The sequence below is a fragment of the Aquarana catesbeiana genome, linkage group LG02, assembly GCF_042186555.1.
Source record: "Aquarana catesbeiana isolate 2022-GZ linkage group LG02, ASM4218655v1, whole genome shotgun sequence".
NCBI lineage: Eukaryota > Metazoa > Chordata > Amphibia > Anura > Ranidae > Aquarana > Aquarana catesbeiana.
In genome coordinates, this window is record NC_133325.1 from 411,048,577 (window position 1) to 411,070,344 (window position 21,768).

The window sequence follows — 21,768 nt, forward strand, 5'->3', positions numbered from 1 at the left end:
GATTCCACGGTCCCAGCAGTTCAGAACACCGTTGATTTCCTGAACCATAACAACAAATTATTACAGGAAGCCATGATCAAGGCACAGGCAACTAAAAAAAGGATGTTTGACAGGAAGAGGAGAGGGGAATTGTGCCTTCAACAGGGCGATCAAGATACCTGCACCTGCTGACCTTCACCTGCTACTCTGCATCTGCAGAATACCTGTATCTGCTGACCTGCATCCATTGCCCTGCATCCGCAGCATACCTGCACCTGCATACCTGCACCTGCATGCCTGCACCCACAGCCCTGCATCCGCAGCACTCCTGTACCAACTGTTCCGGCTTCTCATCTGGCACAACCACTTCAGCTTAAGAGAACCCTACAGGCACTCTTACCTCACCGTGCTCTTACCACCACTGTCTCAACTCCATTGGTCTCCGAGCCGTGGTTGTACAAGAGATCTCCCTCTGCACGTCAGGCTCACAGCTAAAGTACATGACACATTCTTTGTAAAGTCTGAATGCTGATGATGATCCCTCAGTCTTGTATTTCTTGAAGGCCGTCTCCTTTGCTTTTATATGCATTTTTACATTGGAGTTAAGCCATCCAGGACTTTTGTTTGTTCTTTTAAATTTATTTCCCAATGGGATGCACTGGCTAATATCCTTATTTAATATGCCCTTAAAGCAAACCCATCTCTCTTCTGTGTTCTTTGCTCCTAAGATTTTATCCCAATTTATATCTTCTAGCAAGGTTTGTAGTTTAGAGAAGTTGGCTTTTTTGAAATTCAGTGTCTTTGTATTCCCCTTTTATTTCTCATTTGTGTGGTTTACACTGAAGCTAATTATGCTGTGATTGCTGTTTCCTAAATTGCCCCTTATTTCCACATCCGTGATCAGGTCTGTATTGATGGTGATCAGTAGGTCTAGTAATGCTTTGTTTCCAGTTGGTGCATTTACCATCTGACCCATCAAATTGTCCTGTAAGACATTTAGGAACTATCGAACCTTAGACAAATGCGCGGTTCCTTCCGCCCAGTCTATGTCTGGATAATTTAAATCCCCCATGATGACACTTTCCATCGTTGCTGCTAATCCAAATTGTGATAGGAGGTCCGTCTCCCCCTCCTCCCTCAGGTTAGGGGGCCTATAGCATACTCCTAGTATCATTTTCCCCTTAGTTTCATCCCTTTGGAGCTCTACCCATAAGGATTCCACCTCCTCCCTAGCTCCCTTAGTGATGTCATCACTCACATTAACTTGTACACTATTCTTCATATACAGGCATACCCCTCCCCCTTTTTTACCCTCTTTATCCTTGCGATAAAGGGAATACCCTTGAATGGTTGCCAGCCAGTCATGAGAGCTGTTGAACCAAGTCTCTGAAATTCCCACAAAATCTCCTTGTACAGCAATATCTCTAGTTCTCCCATCTTGTCGGCCAGGCTCCTGGCATTGGTGAACATGCCACGTAGTTTAGACCGGTCACATACTGTCCTCTTATTGGGTGTTCCGAGATTGCAAATAGGACTAGTTACTATACTTACCTTGGGTTTATGTGCTTTAGTCAACCTACCACTAATGCCCCCAATACTACCCTCTGGAATATGTTCCGCACTGACTATCTCTACCTCTGGGCCCTCCCCCCCATCGCCTAGTTTAAAAGCCCTTCTAATTTTTCGGCCACCTTCACTCCCAGCAGATCTGCACACTCTTCATTTAGGTGCAGTCCGTCCCTTCTATAGAACTGGTGACCGACTGAGAAGTCGACCCAGTTTTCCAGGAACCCAAACCCCTCCTTACTACATCAGCTCCTCAGCCACATGTTTACTTCCCTAATCTCCCTCTGCCTTTCTGGTGTGGCTCTAGATACCGGTAGTAAATCGTTCTTTAGGACACTCCATCTGCCTCTGACTTTGTCAACATGCACCATGACAGCTGGATCTTCCCCAGCCCCTCCCAGTAATTTGTCCACCAGATCCGTGATGTGCTGAATCTGAGCTCCCGGTAGACAACATACTGTTCGGCGCTTCAGGTCGTTGTCACAGATTGCTCTCTCTGTCTTTCTAAGAATTTTGTCTTTCCTTTTCCTTCGCTTGCCCCCCACTCTCATCAGAGGAGTTCTTCCCCTGGCAGCTAGGGGAGTCCCTCAGCTCCAGCAGTGCTGGTCCCTGACTGGTTTCACCAATGTCACTCAATGGAGCGTACTTATTGAGATGTTCCTGTCCCGGATAGGCCTCCCTGGCACTTTCCCCTCTAACCCTCCTAACTGTCACCCGTCTACTCTTTTCTAGTGCCTGCACCTCTTTGTCTTCACCTGCCTCTGTGCTGGCCCCTGCTGGCACCACTGTATTATGCTCTGTACACACACCAGCTGGTTTTGCACTGTGTAGGGACAGTATGACGTGTTACAACATATCACACTGTTATTTTTTATTTATTTTTTTCAACTATATTGAAATTTTACAAAATGAGAATTCATTCAAATTTATATACTGAAGCGCAACGTACTGCATAAAATGCATTTTGTCCTACTTTACTTCGTCCTTATTTTGGACAAGGGTGCCCAATGCATATGGTGTGAATTTGCCCTTAGGGCTCGTTCACACCAGCCGCTCCACTGCAACTAATACGATCTGGCCAAAATCAGATGAATTTTATTAAAATGAAGTTCAATTGCCGGCCATACAGTGCATTCCACTGCATACAGTACTTTTTTTCAGTGCACACCGCATGCACACCATCACAGTGTGGTGGTGTAATCCTGCAATTGAACTTAATTTCTGTAAAGTTCATTTAAAAAAGGGAAAACTGAAATGTGCCGAGATCAGCGCATAATCACTGTGCTGATTTTGGCCGGATTTTGGCCATCCTACTTCTCTTTGTCCTTGTGTTGGACAAGGATGCCCAACGCATATGGTGTGAATGTGCACTTAGGGCTCATTCACACCAGCAGCTGCACTGCAACTAATTGGCTGGTGTACAATGCGGTCTGGCCAAAATCATTCATTCAATAAAGTTCATCTGATTTTGGCCAGACCGCAATGTACACAAGTCGCTGAGTTGCAGTGCCTCGGCTGGTGTACATTGTGGTCCAGCCAAAATCAGCACAGTGATTATGTGCTGATCTCGGCGCATTTCACAATTTCCTTTTTTTTAATTAACTTTATTGAAATGAAGTTCATTTGTCGGCCTGCATACAGTACTTTTTTTCGGCGCACACTGCCTGCACACCATTACAACACGGTGGTGTAATCTGAGCAGATAGAGAGACAAAGAATTTTGCCTTCTCATGCAGTAGGAATGCGCTGTAATAGCCGCCCAACTCAGTCCTATCGCAACTGGTGTGAACCTAGCCGAAATGAAGAACCCAAATGTGGAATTTTCTCCCCTAGGAGAGGTTTTAAATCACTTACTGTTATTTCTCTAGAGCACAAAGTAAAATCTCCTCAATGGGAAACAGGCAGCAAGCAAAAAAAAAAACATATAGGGGGTTTAACTATTTCCAACTCTATCCAAAAAAAATTTTTGCCTAGATGCTTTCATTTAAACTGTTTCAAATATTAAGCAGTGCTTCATTCTGGAAAAAGATGATCAATATTTTGCACACATTTTACACAGAAATAACTCTTGTGATGTTAATACCCATAGTTACAATAAGAAAAAAAATACATCATTGTTTTTTTCTTCTTCTTCTAACACCTGACAAAATGGATTCTGTACTCTGCATTCCCCTAAGTAGTAAAGACTAATGATGTCTAACACAAAGTTTCCTTTCTGCGTTGGGTTATTGAGGTAAGAAGTCATATAGGTGCATGGCCCAAAGCAGTCAGCTATTGCTCAGCTCAGCTCTTGATACCAATAGCAGTGTTAATGATAGGTGAATAGGAGGGCACAAGGCATCTGGCTGTCCCTATCAATCACTTTCAGCAGTTTCCTCAGGGACTCCCAGGAAGGCGAGATCTCCTGACAACCTGTGAATGCCTCTTTTTAACATCTAATCATCTCCATCACACTGGACTGATGCATTGTTATGTTAGGGTTGTCATGTAGCAGAGGGTTATTCAGCCACAAGTCGGAATGATCAAACTTAATGTCTAAGGTTAGAGCCCTTCAATTAAGTTTGCATATCTGTTTTAGAGAAAATATAACAGTTTGAGCATCAATATTATTTGTTTATCTGTATTTTAAAGATTATTGTCTTTTAAACTATTGTTTTATATTGGATTTTAGTGAACGTAAAAATCTCTTGCCACGCAATCCTCACCTCATCCTGGAGCCCCCCATCTCCAGCAAAAAGAAAAAATACATACCTTTGTTCTGTTAGTCTTTAGTCTTTATGGTAACATAAAATCATGAGTCTCTTCTTAGGGTAGTGGGTAGGGCAGCTTCAAAATGTCACTAAAGACAAAACTTTTTTTTCAAGAGAGTATTTGAGGGTTATGCAATCTGAGTCTTATTGCGGAGATTTCCCTTTATATCCTGTCCAATAGCCAGAACAGGACATGAAAGGAAATCCATCCAAAGTGATGGAAACCAGGATCACCAGAACTAGTGTGCCCATTAGAAGATTTGCCCTCTATTAATGTTTTGGTGACAACAGGAAATATGGGATTTTCTTTTACTTTTAATGATAACGATAAACAAGCTGAATCTCCCTAATGGGGGATACAGACAGCAATAAAAATTGACAGGTGTTCTAATCTCCCTCTCCATTCTATTTAAAACTAAAAAAAAAGGTTTTGCCTTTATTGACACTTTAAACGTATTCAAGAATACACACTATATTACCAAAAGTATTGTTACGCCTGACTTTACACGCACATAAACTTTAAAGACATCCCAGTCTTAGTCCGTAGGGTTCAATATTGAGTTGACCCACCCTTTGCAGCTATAACAGCTATTCAACTCTTCTGGGAAGGCTGTCAATAAGGTTTAGGAGTGTGTCTATGGGAATGTTTGATCATTCTTCCAAAAGTCATGTCGGAGCAGGAAGGAGCCATCCCCAAACTGTTCCCACAAAGTTGGGAGCATGAAATTGTCCAAAATGTCTTGGTATGCTGACGCCTTAAGAGTTCCCTTCACTGGAACTAAGGGGCCAAGACCAACTCGTGAAAAACAACCCTGCACCTTAATCCTGCCTCTATCAATTGATTTGGACCAGTGCACAAAGCAAGGTCCATAAAGACATGGATGAGCGAGTTTGGGGTGGAGGAACTTGACTGGCCTGCACAGAGTCCTGACCTCAACCTGACAGAGCACCTTTGGGATGAATTAGAGTGGAGACTGTGAGCCAGGCCTTCTCGTCCACATGTAAGATAACAACACAGACCTCAAGCGCTAAAATTGGCAGTCATTGGAGAATAATCATGGTGTCATGTCCAATATAAAAGAGAAATAACTGGAGTCCAGTGCAGCTGTCAACTCCTGGAAAAATGAGCATCAAACATATACAAACAGATAGCGCTCAATGGGGCCAGAAAGATAAAAGGACTAAAAATATGAGGTTAAGATTGTTTAATAAAATGCACGCCAAAATTGATTCAAAATCACAACAATCAAATGAAAAAGATCAAATATAAAAACTCAATAGGAAGACATCAATTCCATTGTTGAAATATGCTGAAAAATAGTTACAATACCGCCAGCTGCCAAAGGGTTAATATCGGCAAATGTATTCTGCGACAGACCTAGCCGGGAGAGAGACTTTTGGAGGGGACTGTATGCTAGCCTCTTGCCGATCGATCGGGGGCCCTTGCATTTGGGGGAATGGTGCTCTTTGTGAGCTGTATGCCTGGGGACCCTTGAGGTGGTATTACTGTGGATTCGGGTCCTGGTCCCCCAGGACACACAGACTCTGGGGACCCTGGATTTGCCATATTAGAAATAGTGGCTGATTCATAATGCTGGGACAGATACTGTTAGGAGATGCTGATGTAAATTCCAACACCTGTCTGTCTGTTGTCTGCTAAAATGTGTATTGTAAATAAGTCTACTATGGGATCTAAGAGTCATTAGATCCCCATTGTCGTTTGTGTTAATTAACTCTGCTATTGTGTGAAGAAGAGTCTATGTTGATTGTGTTTTCCAGTCTGGCCTAAAGGTCATGTCTGAGTCATCTAGGCTGTCTAAAGGGATTAGTTAATTAGCTCATGTTAATTAGGTTAATTAGGTTACAGCTGTATTGTTAGAGTAATATGAGCAGGAGGTCTGCACCTCCTCTTTTATTGTATAAATAAGACTGTATTCCTGTCAATAAAGATAGATTCCTGGTTGAACTTACATACAGCCTGCCTGGTGTTTGTTCTGAGCTATCACAACTGGGTTAGAACGGCACATAGCTGAAGTTCTAATCCCGGAGCATTGGATGACCGAACCATCAGACGTTGCAATCTGATTCAATAGCTGCAGAGGAGTGTCGGGAGAGTGGAACCGAGCGAGCAAGGGGCTCGTTACATTGGTTGGCAGCCGTGGGATTTTCTCTCCAGTTACTGGGACACTCCAAACCAACCTGCAGGAGAGCCACGCTGAAAGACTTACTTGAGAGCCGTGGAGGGAATGGTGGGAACGTGCTTCCTTGCCATGAACACATCCAAACCATCACCTGGATCCAAGGTCCAGATAGCAGGAGAGGAGAGATACCAGCCACCATGGATGAGGAATTCAGAAGGAGGTTGCGAGAGATGCAGATACAGCACAGAGGACCAGTATCAGAGCAGGTCCTGCTAGGATGGTTTGATTCTATCAGGTGTGAACTCTGGAAGGAAGTGCTAGCCCGTGAGCAGCGACACCAGGGAAAAGTTCTCCCCTCCATCCATGTGAGGTACTGGTCGCAGTATGAAGTGCGAATGCTGTTTTTGAGGGAACAGCCGAACCAGGAGTGGACAGCTGAGTTAAGCAGGCTGATCCGGGCAGAAATGCGGTTGGACGAGAGCTACAGAGCCCTCCAGTGGTATGTAGCCCAAGTGTGCCCGTGGACAGCGGATGACAGCCCCACGGAAGGCTTTGACTACGATGGCCTGGGATTGTTATACTGGAGCCTGTCCAGGGACCCTGACTTTGGGAGTGATCGGGAGTGGCGTTTGGAGGAAATAATGGAGCACAGAAAGCAAAGACTGAATGTCTCAGAAGTGCACTGGGCACAGGAAGATTTGGAGTTTCTGGCCGTTCAGGAATGGGAGCTGGAGATCGCCTACAAACAGCTGTTAGACTCTGCTCAGCAGCAGGGTGGTGCTCCCTTTGCCTGGGACTATCAGGAAATACTAGTTGACAACTCTGAAATCCTGGCTGAAGAGTTGACAATGTGGCAGAGTAACAGTGTGCTTGCCAACCTGCCCCCGCAGCTATGGAGGTGGAGGTCTTATAGCGGATGCAACAAGTGCTGACTGACCTTGATGAACCCGTTTCTGCATTGGATGATCTTGGATGGAGGAATGTGCCTGTCCAGCAGAATGCCAGAGAATCGGCAGTGGAAAATCTGAAGATTGCCGTCCCCAAACCTGAAGTGCTGACAACAGGGCAGAGCTCTGCTAACCTCTGCCCAGCACTGATAGCATCTTCTGGGTTCCACGGAGAGGAGATGGTGAACCTTTATCCCCAGACACCAGTTGCAGAGACAGGGGATTTGATAGACTTTTCTGCTGAGGAAGAACAACCTGGTGAGCCTCCAGCAGAAGAAGAGCTGTTATTAGGGCCAAACTTTACTGTGCTCTGCCCAGCACCAACAGAAGTATCTGTGAAGTTACAAGGAACTTCCCCAGCTGAAGCACTGGCAACCGGACAGAGGGTCCAAGATCTCTGCCCTACACCTGCGGTGGTTCCGGAGGCTCAGGGTGAGAAGGAGGTGGTCACTTCCCAGCAGCAGATCAGGATACAGGGGGAGAAGGGAGAGGAGGTGTTCGTCGTCCCTCCCCAACAGTTAGCCGGAGCAGATGGTGTGGGGTTTCCAGCAGAAGGGCTGGCAACAGGGCCGAGTACTGCTGGACTCTGCCCTCAACTAACAGAGGATGGATGTCCTGTGAAGGTGGATGGGACTTCAGTCTCCACCTGTATACCCCAGGAATGCTGGGCAGTCGGCCCAGATCCCCAACAGCATGATGGAGTGAGCCCAGACACCCTGTCTTCTCTCCAGCGGCAGAAAGGACTCCAGGGAGAAGGGCCAGTCCAGGACTCTCCCCAGCAGCAGATATGTTCTCTGAGAGAGGCAGAGGTTGGCTGGGTGAGTAATGCTTTGTTTGGAACAATTTGTTTGGGGTACTGTGTGGGTACAGGCATTAGAGGACTGGAACTACTGACTAACTTCGGAGTCAACCCCTCTGGGGTCTCCTCCTGTGTTAGTCTCCTGCCGAAAGGGGAGAAATGTGACAGACCTAGCCAGGAGAGAGACTTTTGGAGGGGACTGTATGCTAGCCTCTTGCCGATCGATCAGGGGCCCTTGCATTTGGGGGAACGGTGCTTTTTGTGAGCTGTATGCCTGGGGACCCTTGAGGTGGTATTACTGTGGATTCGGGTCCTGGTCCCCCAGGACACACAGACTCTGGGGACCCTGGTTTTGCCATATTAGAAATAGTGGCTGATTCATAATGCTGGGACAGATACTGTTAGGAGATGCTGATGTAAATTCCAACACCTGTCTGTCTGTTGTCTGCTAAAATGTGTATTGTAAATAAGTCTACTATGGGATCTAAGAGTCATTCGATCCCCATTGTCGTTTGTGTTAATTAACTCTGCTATTGTGTGAAGAAGAGTCTATGTTGATTGTGTTTTCTGAACTACAAGACGGCCAGTCTGGCCTAAAGGTCATGTCTGAGTCATCTATTCTGTCTAAAGGGATTAGTTAATTAGCTCATGTTAATTAGGTTAATTAGGTTACAACTGTATTGTTAGAGTAATATGAGCAGGAGGTCTGCACCTCCTCTTTTATTGTATAAATAAGACTGTATTCCTGTCAATAAAGATAGATTCCTGGTTGAACTTACATACAGCCTGCCTGGTGTTTGTTCTGAGCTATCACAACTGGGTTAGAACGGCACATAGCTGAAGTTCTAATCCCGGAGCATTGGATGACCGAACCATCAGACGTTGCAATCTGATTCAATAGCTGCAGAGGAGTGTTGGGAGAGTGGAACCGAGCGAGCAAGGGGCTCGTTACATATTCCATGTGTTGAGCAAGGGGAAGACCCAATGATTCAGCTGTGTAGGGAGGGATGTAGAATCCAAAGTGAACGCTACAACCATTGGCCCGACTGTAGATGACATCCATGCTGAAGGGGATGTGAAATGTAGATGCACCGCTCTACAATACAACGGCTGGATAAAACACCGGTGTCACTCACGCTCTGTGCCAGGGGGAGAGTTGTAGCCAATGTCACAGCGGGTCAGACATGGCCAGCATACCTTCTCGTCCACATCAGTGCCTGACCTCACAAATGTACTTCTGGAAGAATGGTCAAACATTCCCATAGACACACTCCTAAACCTTGTGGACAGCCTTCCCAGAAGAGTTGAAGCTGTTATAGCTGCAAAGGTTGGGCCAACTCAATATTGAACCCTATGGACTAAGACTGGGATGCCTTTAAAGTTCATGTGCGTGTAGGGCAGGCGTCCCAATACATTTGCTAATGTAGTGTATATTCCTAAATATGTTTAAAGTGTCAATAAAGGCAACATTTTTGTTTTGAATAGAGTGGAGAGGGATTAGAACACCTGACAGTTTTTATTACTGTCCTTGTCCCCCATTAGGGAGATTCAGCATGTTGATTAAAAGTGAAAGTAAAAAAAAATCTATATTTCCTGTTGTCACCAAAACAGTAATGGAGGGCAAATCTTTCAATGGGGACACTAGTTCTGGTGATCCTGGTTTCCATCACTTTGGATGGATTTCCTTTCACTTCCTGTTCTGGCTATTGGACAGGATATGAAAGGAAATCTCTGCAATAAGACACAGCCTTCCCACCGGTGTCACTCATGCTCTGTGCCAGGGGGAGAGTTGTAGCCAATGTCACAGCGGGTCAGACATGGCCAGCATACCTTCTCGTCCACATCAGTGCCTGACCTCACAAATGTACTTCTGGAAGAATGGTCAAACATTCCCATAGACACACTCCTAAACCTTGTGGACAGCCTTCCCAGAAGAGTTGAAGCTGTTATAGCTGCAAAGGGTGGGCCAACTCAATATCGAACCCTATGGACTAACACTGGGATACCATTAGAGTTCATGTGCCTGTAAAGACAGGCGTCCCAATACATTTGGTAATATAGTGTATATCTGTGTTTTATATCAGTCTCTTGTTATCTCTTGCACGGGGAAGAGGATGGGCAGAACTGTAGGCCAATCAGGCTCTAGTGCATTGCATAGTAGTATAAATGCAAAATACTGTATAACTATGGTAAGAATATAAACTAAAAATATTGACGTCCTTTTTTCCCCACAAATAGAGCTTTCTTTTGGTGGTATTTGATGGCCTCTGCGGTTTTTATTTTTTGCGCTATAAACAAAAAAAGAGCGACAATTTAAAAAAAAGCGCATTATTTTTTACTTTTTGCTATAATAAATATCCCCCAAAAATATATAAAAAAACATATTTTTCCTCAGTTTAGGCCGATATGTATTCTACTACATATTTTTGGTAAAAAAAATTGTAATAAGTGTATATTGATTGGTTTGCGTAACAGTGATAGCATCTACAAAATAGATTTATAGCATTTTTATTATTATCTTTTTTACTAGTAATGGCGGCGATCTATAATTTTTATTGTGACTGCGACATTATGGCAGACACATCGGACAATTTTGACACATTTTTGGATCCATTGGCATTAATACAGCGATCAGTGTGATTAAAAATGAATTGATTATTGTAAAAATGTCACTGGCAGTGAAGGGGTTAACACTAGGGGGGCAGTGAAGGGGTTAACCATGTTCCCTGGGAGGTGATTCTAACTGAAGGAGGAGGTACTAACCACAGGAAGTGACAGATCGTGGTTCCTCTCTAATAGGAACACACGATCTGTCACTCCTGTCAGAACAGGGAAGTGTGTGTTTACACACATTCATCCCTGTTCTGTGTCTCTTGGTCCTGATCGCTCGTAGCCGGCAGTCATCACGACCGTCGGCCACGAGCATCGGCACCCCCCGCTGTGCAGCGGGCACACGCGAGCCTGCTATCCTGACCCCGTGAGATCTCATGTTCAGTAATGTGATTTTGCGCAGGGGAGCCAGCCTGCCACAGTAAAACTGATGCGGCTGGTCCGGAAGCGGTTAACATACGCCTGGGCACAGGACTGTCTTTTTTTCACATTTATATTTAAATTGTGCCATAGCTGTTTGCCAGAAGTTCAGCTAAATTCATTTAAAGTGTGAGCAAATTGGATCATGATTTGGTGGGGTTTTTCACCCTTCTCTGGATCAACTGTGGGTATAGGATTGTGTATATGGAATTGTATGATTTTTTCTTTTATTGGTGGAATTACGTGGACTTGGGTCTTTTTTCAACCTGACTAACTATGTAATTATGTAACTATGGCTGTAAAGCCTACAAGTTTTTTTCTTAAATCCATTCTCTGGGTCATGCAAAAAATAATTTCATGCCCCCCCCCCAATCTTTACTTACCAGAGCCCGATCTCAGTCCAGTATTGTGCCCAAGAGCAGTAGTGTTGCTCTCCCTCTCTGCTCACAGGGATTGAGGTAACAGCAAGAACCATTGGCTCCTGCTGCTGTCAGTCAAATTATGTGAGGAGAGGGTGAGGCTGAGCCACACTGTGTGTGTGTGTGTGTCAATAGACGCACACAGCCTGGCTTGGGATCACCCCTGCACCTGTGCCACCATATGTAGTGGCTTCCTAAGCTGGTACATGGAGAAGAGGAGGAGCGGGGAGTGTGCAGGTAAGTATAACACGTTTGTTTTTTTTGTTTTTTTTAAATAGAACCTTTACTATTACTTTAAGTAAAGTAGCTGTTCCCTCATTCCTGGCATATTGATAGTAACCCTTCTGGCCTAATAAGTCAGTAGGTGATGGGGACAGTTAATATTTTGCTGTGATTTATTTAAATATTTAAAGACAGGTTTCAACTTACATTAACCTGCTAAATTGTGGTATTGATTTTTGATTTAGTAGCAGCCAGCTATGGATCAGCTGAAATTTGGACCTCCAGGTTATTCACACAGAGATAAGGGAGTGCAAAGGGGAGTCAGAACAAAGTGCAGTCTGTCTAATGCTGTTTGCTCATCGCTAGCTACTAGCCATTTGTGTCACAGTACATCCCTTCCTCCCATAAACTATTCATTTCTGAGCTGACATTTGTTAAACTCCGTCCATAATGACCATCTGTGAAGTTGAGTTACAATCATTTTCTTCCTCTCATCCTTGGTGTGATAATGAATGTGGCTGTAAAAAAAAACGTGTTAAGCTACAGGGACAGATGAAGGCAGGTGCCTATAGAGAGGGATTGCTGATGACCTCTAAACCTTTGTGTACTATGTTTAAGATGATGCTCTAAAATCAATGAGCTGATAATGTTCACCTGCATGCCGCTATCTCCCCCCTCTCTTTATCTGTGAACGGAAGCAGCATACTGTACATATCTGCCTTGAGCATTGCACAGGTTGCTTAGAGAGAAGATGTGTAGGCAGAAGAATTGCTTTTGTATGCTTGTGTAGGAGGAAAATATGTGTATGTGAACTTACTTATAACATATTGTATATACTGTTGTATAACTGAAAGCATTGCTGATAATTTGCTATGCATGTTTGCTTCCTTCAGTGGTAAAGCTGTAAACGTTCATTTTATGTGGTAGAAAGTAATAGGATTCCTTTGTGACACAATACCCTATGTAATAGGGTATTATTAGAGTTACTATGTTGCAGGTCCTTGCCTGATTTTTCAGCTTTTTTATCTTCCCATGCAAATCATGGACACGCTGTTAAAAAATAATATACACACATATATTTGCAAAACCAGGGTCTTACAGTAAATATGGAAATTGCCTATGCAGGGCAAAACAGGTTGACTTTACTTTGTCCCTCCCCAGTAGTATATATTTTACCTTCCTTTTGCTCCCCACTGCTCTGTTCATTGACTGGGACAATGCAAATCCCATGTAACAGTATGTCAGGACTTGTGTCAGTACCTGGGTCACCTGCTGGCGGCACTGTTGTCCCCGGACGCAGTTCCGATGGTCACCAGTGGGTGTCTCCCAGCTTAGCCGAGTAGTTAGGCTGCACCTGATGCTGGATGCTGAGAAGTATATAAATCCCACTCTTAACTGAAGTTCAGGGCATTCGTGTTCTTCCTGTGAGCCGTGTCCCTGCCTGATCCTGTGCCTTGCTCCAGTGACCTGCTCCTAGTATCCTGCACCCAGTACTCCATACCCTCCTCTCTGCGTCCCTTGTTTCCTGTCTCAGTCCTGACCTTGCCTTGCGCATGTTTGTTCCCTCTATTTGTACAGTTATTTTGTCATTTTTGTTGCTGCACAATGTTTTTGTCACTTTACATTGTTTATGGTGTACTGGTGTTGGTATTGGAGGAGTGATACTTATGTTAACCCCATCACAACTAAGGGTAAAACAAATCTAAAGGCCTAATCACAATTTTGCAATTTTGTCATGTGTTAATAAAACCGTACATATCATCACTATTTGGTGCTTCCAGGTGGATTATACCTGTTTTTTTCTGCAGAACGAATTGGGCTTTCATTTGGTAGTAAATGGTTATGAATATCTCCTGATTTCTTTTATTATCAAAGGAAACTTTTTTTTTTTTTTTTTAATTTAGCTGTATATTTCTTGTTACTATCATAACCTACCACCAAAGAACAACGATACCTCATATGTGTATGTCAGTTGTTGTTTATACTCATAGTACAGCCCAGAAGCAATAGTGCACATTTTGCTTTTTATTGTTTGTTTGTCCTACCTAAGAGCCCATTCACACAGGGGCAACTTTGGATCCGACTTCAAGTCGCCCCAAGTCGCCCCTAGTCGCCTCAAGTCGCGCTACATGAAAAAATCAATGTAAGTGAATGGATCCATCTTAATGCACACTACTGCAGTCACTCCGACTTCAGAAAAGGTTCCTGTACTACTTCAATCCGACTAGAAGGCGACTTGTGCCCATTGATTTCAATGGAAGTTGCCTTCAAGTCTGATCACTGTTCATACTGAGGCAACTTTACAGGAAGCACACAGCTGATAAGCTCTGATTGGCCACTTGTAAAGTTCCCTGTCCTAGAGGCGACTTCAAGTTGTGTTGTAAGTTGCCCCAAGTCGTGCTGTGATTCATACTCAAGTCGTGTCCAAGTTGCCTCCCAAAGTCGCGCTGGAAGTCGTGTTGCCCCTGTGTGAATGGGCTCTTAAACACACTGACACTAAGTGACACTGATGCAAAAAAAAAAAAAAATCCTGCTCAAAATATACTGACCCTGACCTTGAACTTTGATCCTGACCTTGGCCCAAACACTAACCCTGGCACAGACCTAGATCAAACCTTAATCTAGATATTTTTTCTTTAATTTTAATTTAATTTTTTATTTATTCATTTTGCATTTTTTTACAAACCCTTTTTTTTCTGCAAGGAAAGAGGAAGATACATGGTATCTTTCCTCTCCATATACAGAGAGGGGAGGGCTTCACAGTGACTGATTACTGATCACCACAGCAATCAGGTGACCCGGAATCTGGAGACCCGGGTCCCAAACGTTAGTACGGGGTCTCTGTGCTGGGTGCTCGCTGTGCGGCAAGTTCCCAGCCCCCAGCACAAAGTGAGATACGCATATATGCAGCCCCGTGGAAAAAAACACACTTCCTTGTTACATTGGTGGGAAGGGGTTAATAAACTTCATACAACCTTATTTAGCCTGGTTCCTGATTTCTTAAAATACAGCCCACAGATCTGGTCATCTTTTCTGGATATCGGCATTTCGTATCTCTTACACAATACTGTGTCCAAAGCAGCCAAGCCTGAATACTGTCACATGGAGAGGAGAGTTACATCATCAACCCTGTGTACAGTATGCTAAAGATCACCAACATATAGCTCACACCACATTTGGACTCCTGGCTCCAATAGATCAACAGAGTAGCGTGGGAGCAAGGGTGAGTATAAGTGGGTGAGAGGAACTTTCAAGTGACTTTGGGACACATTTATCAATTCTGTTGCACAGCAAGGCAATGCTAAACAGAATCAGTGAGAAAGATTATGCAACAGATTTACTACTAGGCTACCAACCTAATTCATACATTCCTTCCTCGGCTGCTCTAAAGAAGTACTGCAAAAGAATGAAGCCTTACCTCGACCACATCTTGATTGTGCAACTGTTTAGAACAGCCAGGTTCTTCTAATCGTTGCAAGGGGTTCCTTGATCAGTGAGCAACTTCTGCCCTTCAGATGTGTAACCACTGCTCCAATGATCATTTTATCTATCTGCATGCTTCCCACTAACCACAAATGTAAGATGCATTCTCCCCATCGACCATCACAACAATGTACCATGAGTTGTAGAATCACTATTTATTGTCACGGGTTCCCTGAGACCTAAAAGTTCTTCCAAGGCTTCCTCCATGTTTAAGGCTGATAAAGCTGGCCAAAGACTAAAAGAATTGAATTTAAAAACAGTTGTTTCAGAAACGTTTGTTTGGCTTTCAAATGGTTAGTGGTGGTCACTGGTCACTGCCAGGACAAGGTCATCCAGTACCCAGGGCAAAGAAGCTAAACTGCACCCTCCTCCCCTGTTCATGATGTGCAAGCTTAGAGGTTTCTACGCCCAGCAGTCACTCGCTTGTCAAAATCACTGCCGCTGTCACTACTCCTGCCAGCCTTGTAACAGAATGAAGGTACCCTCATCCCTACAGTAAACCATTGCGCCCAGGGCAGCCAACCCTCTTGCCCACCCCTTGACCCATCCCTGGTGGTGGTAAATTGTTTGTTTTTGACCCCAGTGATGAGAAAATTAGAAAGAGCAGGATGGAAAGTTTTTCCCAAATTTTGAAGTAGAACGACATTTGTCAAGAGATACAAATGAGAATTTTCATACAAATGTTCTTCAAATGAGCATTCGTTTTTAAATCTACTAGTATTTGACCAGCTTTCAAGTGAACATTTGTCTTATCTAGAGTGATAGATTTGTCTCAGACCTTAGCAAATGTTGCTGTTGGCTGCCCAGGATTACAGGCACAGAAGTCGCAAATACTCAAGAAAACTGTTGCATAGAGTTTGCTAATTAGAGGCAGTCTGATTTGCATTGGATTGTGTTACTAATTTGCTTGATAAATGTGCCCCTCTGTCTTTTTAAAGTATACAAGAGCAATGAGATGGAGAGCGCAAAAGAAATGACTCATGCCAGACTGTTACTAATAGGAAGTTCATATATAAATGTTTACATACACTACAAATCAAGCATTTATTTGTCTGCCACTGAATGCTGCAGTATGACAGCATACTCCGATGTCATCACTATTTAGAACATGTAGGAACTAGATACTGAATGTTCCAGTATGCTTTTATATGCTGTTAATTGTGTCTAATGAAAATTTTCTGTTTAAAAATAGTTATTTTGTCCCTTTACAGAAGTGTACATTTATGGCATTCTTTTATTACAATGTTAAACGCTACCACATATTACGGAGCTAAGCACAGCTATGTGAATAGACACAGTCCATGGAAGTAGAACTATAGGCAAAACATTTATTTTAATTTTGGATAGAGTAAGGCTAGGTTCACACATATGCGAATTGGATCTGTTTTGAACCGCAATCCAATTCGCATGACATGTGAAGGAACATTGCTTTCTATTGTGCCTGTTCACATATGTCCGGTGCGGTCCGGTGTGGAGTGCCGATTCAGTGCGAATTGAAAAAGAGTCCTGTCAGAGCAGTGCGGTCTGGCTCAGGTGCAAATTCAGGCCTATTAACTTATGGGAATGCTTCTGAATCGCACATGTCATTTAGTTGTGAACAGGATAAAATCCTGACCTGATCCTGATGTAAACCTGACCTGATCCTGTTCAAAAACTGATGTGAAAACAGCTTCAATTCGCACTGCACATGTGTGAACCCAGCCTCAGGGAGGGTTATAAACCTTGTAAGGTTCATTTTTGCCATCTTTGTCCCATTGGGGAGATTTACCTTTACTTCCTGTCCCATAGCCAAACAGAAAGTAAGAAGAAATCCCTGCAAATTAGGGGAATCTCTTGGGGACCCCCAGGTCACCAGAACTAGTGTCTACATTAGTAGATTTCCCCTTTATTACTTTTCTGGGGACATCCCAAAATTTGGGATTTTATTTTATTTTCACATTCAATGATAATGGTAAACAAGGCAAACAGAGGGTGAAAAACTGTAACGGAGCACAGACAGCAATAAAAACTGTCAGGTTTTCTAATCCACCTCCCCTCTATCCAAAACTCAAAAAAAAAAGTTTTGCCTTTAGTTATACTTTAACTAAGCTTCCTTTGCCATTATAATGGCACAGAAAACTGGTGCAGAAAACCAGCAGATAGACTGGTTTCTGTGCCACCCATGCCAGTTTCTATTCAGAGTGAAATAGAAACTGGTGCAGGGTCTGTATCTGATTTACAGAGGGCATAGAGCAAAAAGCTACCAACATCCAGGCGATACCAGCTTGTAATTGAGTGCATGTAGCCAAAGAAAGGAGTAATAAAGGTCAGCTTCTCAGACTATTCCACTGTGAGTTGTGGAATGATAATCCAAAGAAATACACAAACCAGAGCGCATTATGTAATTACCACTAAATGGTGATAAAAATGTCTTGATGTAACAGTTTTCTGTGGTAAAATTCTCACAAATAAATCATATGTTCAAATAATCCAAAACAAAAAAATGTATTCCAATTCAAAAATGGCACCATAAGCCTTGTAGGATAAAATAATTAAATTGGGTATATGGGATGCCCATAGAATTTTTTAATTGCCATCATATTTTAAAGATTAAGCACAATAGCGCATAGTTAAAGCCAGAAGAGGTGATGTGCATATATTATGAGTATGATCTCTCCCTGCATCTCCATGCAGACTGTTGCTCCTCCACAGCTTAACTCCCACAGACTATTCCTTCCAAGAATTCCCCATCCATTACCGTGTAAAGGATGAGGACATCACTCTTGACCATGTCTTTTCCTCCTGCACAAACTGATTTCCTCCTGCACAAACTGATTTCCTCCTGCACAAACTTATTAACACTGAGGTAAAGTAATGTCACCTCTTCTTCTTTGGGCAAGAAGGACCCACTCTGAATGAGCCCTTAAGCAGGCTCTGGTTGCTCACTGCTACTAGGCCTGAAGCCTGCAGTACCTCTCCCCGGAGGCCTAGAAGTTTAAAAGCTTTCTCATGGATGTGGACTACTGTTCCCAGTCAGCCCAACTTCTAAATCCTGTGCCCTCAGGCCACATTGATTTGACACAGATCCCCACAGTCTCTCCTCTGATCCAGGACTCCCCATCATTCACCGTGTAAATGATGAAGACTTTGCTAATGACCATGTAGAAGCAAAGTTCCCTCACAGACTTCCTGGCACATCCAGCCCTCCACTGTGGTAACACTCACCGACCTTTTACTGCCCTGAGTCCTTGATGAGGAACTTGACCGGACCATACATTCCGACAGCTTCACCTGCCCCTCTGCTTCAGGAGTTCTTTATCACCGACCGTGTGATGACAAAGACAATGCCAACGACCATGTAGAGGCAAAGTTCCTTCACAGCTCTCCCTGGGCCTCCTCCTGCGATCGGTACACCCCCAAATGGGGGATGCCCTCCTGCTGTTGCCTAGTATTCCTTTCCTCACTTCACTCAGCCGACATCCCCCCCCAGTGGCATGTTACCTCAGGTAATATAGGAGGCCTGCCCCCTGCCAATACCAGATGGGGATTGGTCAGGGCTCCCACATGAGCTGCTTGCCACTCCAGTTCTAGGCCCAGCCCCTCTTCAAGAATATTCTCCCTGGAAGCAGGGGAAGAACCTCACAACTGGAGCACAGGTGGTCACACCCACTGCTACTCTGACCACTCTCAGTCCCCAGATCAAAACAGACATGCCTAGCTTGCAGCATACGCCTGCCTAAATTTGCCTGTGCTGACAGTACCTAGTAAAAAAACTATTACTAGCACCTACCTATTGGTAGAGGGTGCTACACCTGTATGGTTAGTGCAAAAGCATAAGATGTTGCATACCAGCCCATGGAGGTGGAGGAAGCACAGGAGGACAGTTCGTATATGATCCAAATGGTAATATGCCCAGGGGAGCTTCAGGGGACCTACAAGGGGGTGTTTCCCACCGAAGTATAGATAGATTAAGCGAGCAGTGACCAGCTACCAACCTGCAAACAGGAAGTGATGTAACAGCAGGTTGGTGGCCGGCCACTGCTCCCTTTATTCATCTACACATCGGTGGGACCCCCCCTCCCGAAGCTCCTCTGAAGTTTCCTGGGGCATATCACCGTTTAGATCATATACCAACTATCCTCCTGGGCTTCCTCCACCTTCATGGGCTGGTATGCAACATCTTATGCTTTTGCCCTCACCATAGAGGCCTAGGCAAGCTTACCATTTTAATTATTTTATCCTACAAGGCTTATGACAGCACTATCAAATTGGAATAAGCGTTTTATTTTGGATTATTTAAACATATGATTTATTTTTTTTTTTTAAATCTTTATTTAGGGAGTGCAGATTATACATAGAATTCAACAATACAGTATGACAGTTATCTGTTTCTGTAAATATTTTTCACACATAGCAAAGAAAAGAAAATCAATTATGTATTAGTTTAACAGCAGGTATGGCAACATGACATTGTAGCTAACTATGTGACTCTCAAGGGGTCACTCCAGTCTATCCCTGTTGTCTGAGTAGTGCTCTGCCATCTTTTGGTGAATTAAGTCTATGCATTGCGTTATATACAATTTATGGTGTTCAATCCTACGGGCATAGGGGTGGCACCAATGTGGGATACTGCAATCCGGGGTTTTTTTTTTTTTTATTTGTTTTGTTTTTCCCCTACCCCCTTCCCCCCTTACTGCTGGGGAAAGGAGGCGAGGAACACTATTAGTGTCAAAAAAGGAAAAAGGGAATAGAAATGGGGGGAAACAGAAGTGGAAAAGTAAGAAGGAGGGAGGGGTAGGTATAGGGTTCTGGCGAGGTCGGCGGCCCGCGGTCCCGAAGCTTCCGGTAACAGACATCTATATGTACGAGTTATAGTCATCTGAGAAGCGGAACATATTCCAATGTGTCCAACGGGTGCCATGTTCCTCCTCTTTTTCCCTGAGAGCAGCTGTGAGGCTCTCCATCTGCTGAATATCACAGACCCTGTTAAACCATTGTGTCACTGTTGGAGCGGACTGCTGCTTCCACATGCTGGGAATACACGCCCTAGCCGCATTCAGGAGGTGTTTCAGCAAAGATTTGCGGTACCGCTTACTAGACATTGGAGTCAGGTTCAGGAGTACTGCCGCTGGATTGTTCTGGAGAGCCACATCAGTGAGTTTGTGGATGATTTCCAGTACCTGTCTCCAGAAAGGAGTCAAGACCGGACATTCCCAGAAGATGTGGATTAACGTGCCATTTTGTGTGCCACATCTCCAGCATAGGGGACTGTGTCCCGGGAAAATGGATGCCAGCACCGAAGGAGTCCTATACCATCGTGTCAGAATTTTGAAGGTAATTTCTTGGTATTTGCTACATAGAGAGGATTTATGTGCAAAGAAGAGGATTCGGGTCTTTTGGTCTTCTGTAAACGTGGTGTTCAAATCTCTCTCCCACTTCCCCAAGTATGGGGGATCCTGTTGAGACAGATGGGTTAGTAAGATGTTGTAAGATTGAGAAAGAGATTTCCGAATTGGCTCCTCACCTATGCACAGCTCCTCAAAAGGTGTGGGTTGTCTCCAAAAACCCTGAGCTTCTGGAAGAGATCTGAGAAAGTGTGACAATTGTAAGATCTTCCATCTGCCCAATATGGAGGCGTTAAAACTAGGGTATATGGTAGAAGGGTCGTTCCAACCCGAAGGCCCACAAAAGGAGGAGGCTCTAACTATACTCCGATTCGAGTGGAGCCGAAAGGACCGATCGGAAAGGCCTGGGTGGAAATCCGGGTGTCCAATTATGGGTGTCATTGGGGAAGGAAAATTAGGCTTCTCCACCATTCTGGAGTATCTGCGGAGTTCCTCCAAGGTGGCATCCCGCAGTGGGAACATATGATTTATTAATGATAATTTTACCACAGAGAACTGTTATATGGAGACATTTTGCACCATTTTGTGGACATTTTACATACTGCACTCTGGTTTGTGAGTTTTTTTACAGAGGTCATGTGTCAGTTTTTCATATAGAAGCTGCCTCAGATTCACACCAGGTCATAGCTGGGTTAAAGGGTGTGAACTGTCAGCAGATACATCCCTCTTTCTGCCTATGTAGTGATTACACTACATGAGCAGAGCATGCACAGCGCCCTCCTCCTCCCTCCCACTCTACTCTGAGAGAGGAGCGAGTATGGGCACTGGGATTGGAGAATGTAGTTCCAGTCTTCCTATTCTCTGTCACAGCAGAACAAAGAATTGAATGCTCCGAACTAACAAGGGGGTTTCTTGCACCCATTTTGTTAATTAAAAGCAGCATCTACTCCATTTTTTTATATTTAGATGAGTGATGCAAGCATTGTGCTTGTGCCACTCTTTGTTAATCCCCCATTGGCTATAACAGAGCTACATTCAAATTTGTATTGACTTGAAAATTATGTTTTTTTGTGCCCGTGTGAATGAGCCCTTACCAACAGAACATCTT

The 21,768-nt window shown here is 44.0% G+C and overlaps 1 protein-coding gene across 11 annotated transcripts in view; it reads left to right on the forward strand.

Moving 5' to 3' along the window:
* Nucleotides 1-21,768, forward strand: part of ADGRB2 (adhesion G protein-coupled receptor B2) — a 744,603-nt gene that overhangs the window by 433,563 nt on the left and 289,272 nt on the right. The window contains exon 1 of one of the 11 annotated variants that reach the window (XM_073615402.1): nt 15,023-15,076. The exons of the other annotated variants lie outside the window; for them this stretch is intronic. The gene's annotated coding sequence lies outside the window, so the exon portion shown is untranslated. Of the gene's footprint in view, nt 1-15,022; nt 15,077-21,768 lie in introns of those variants that run through there. 11 annotated transcript variants of the gene reach the window in all.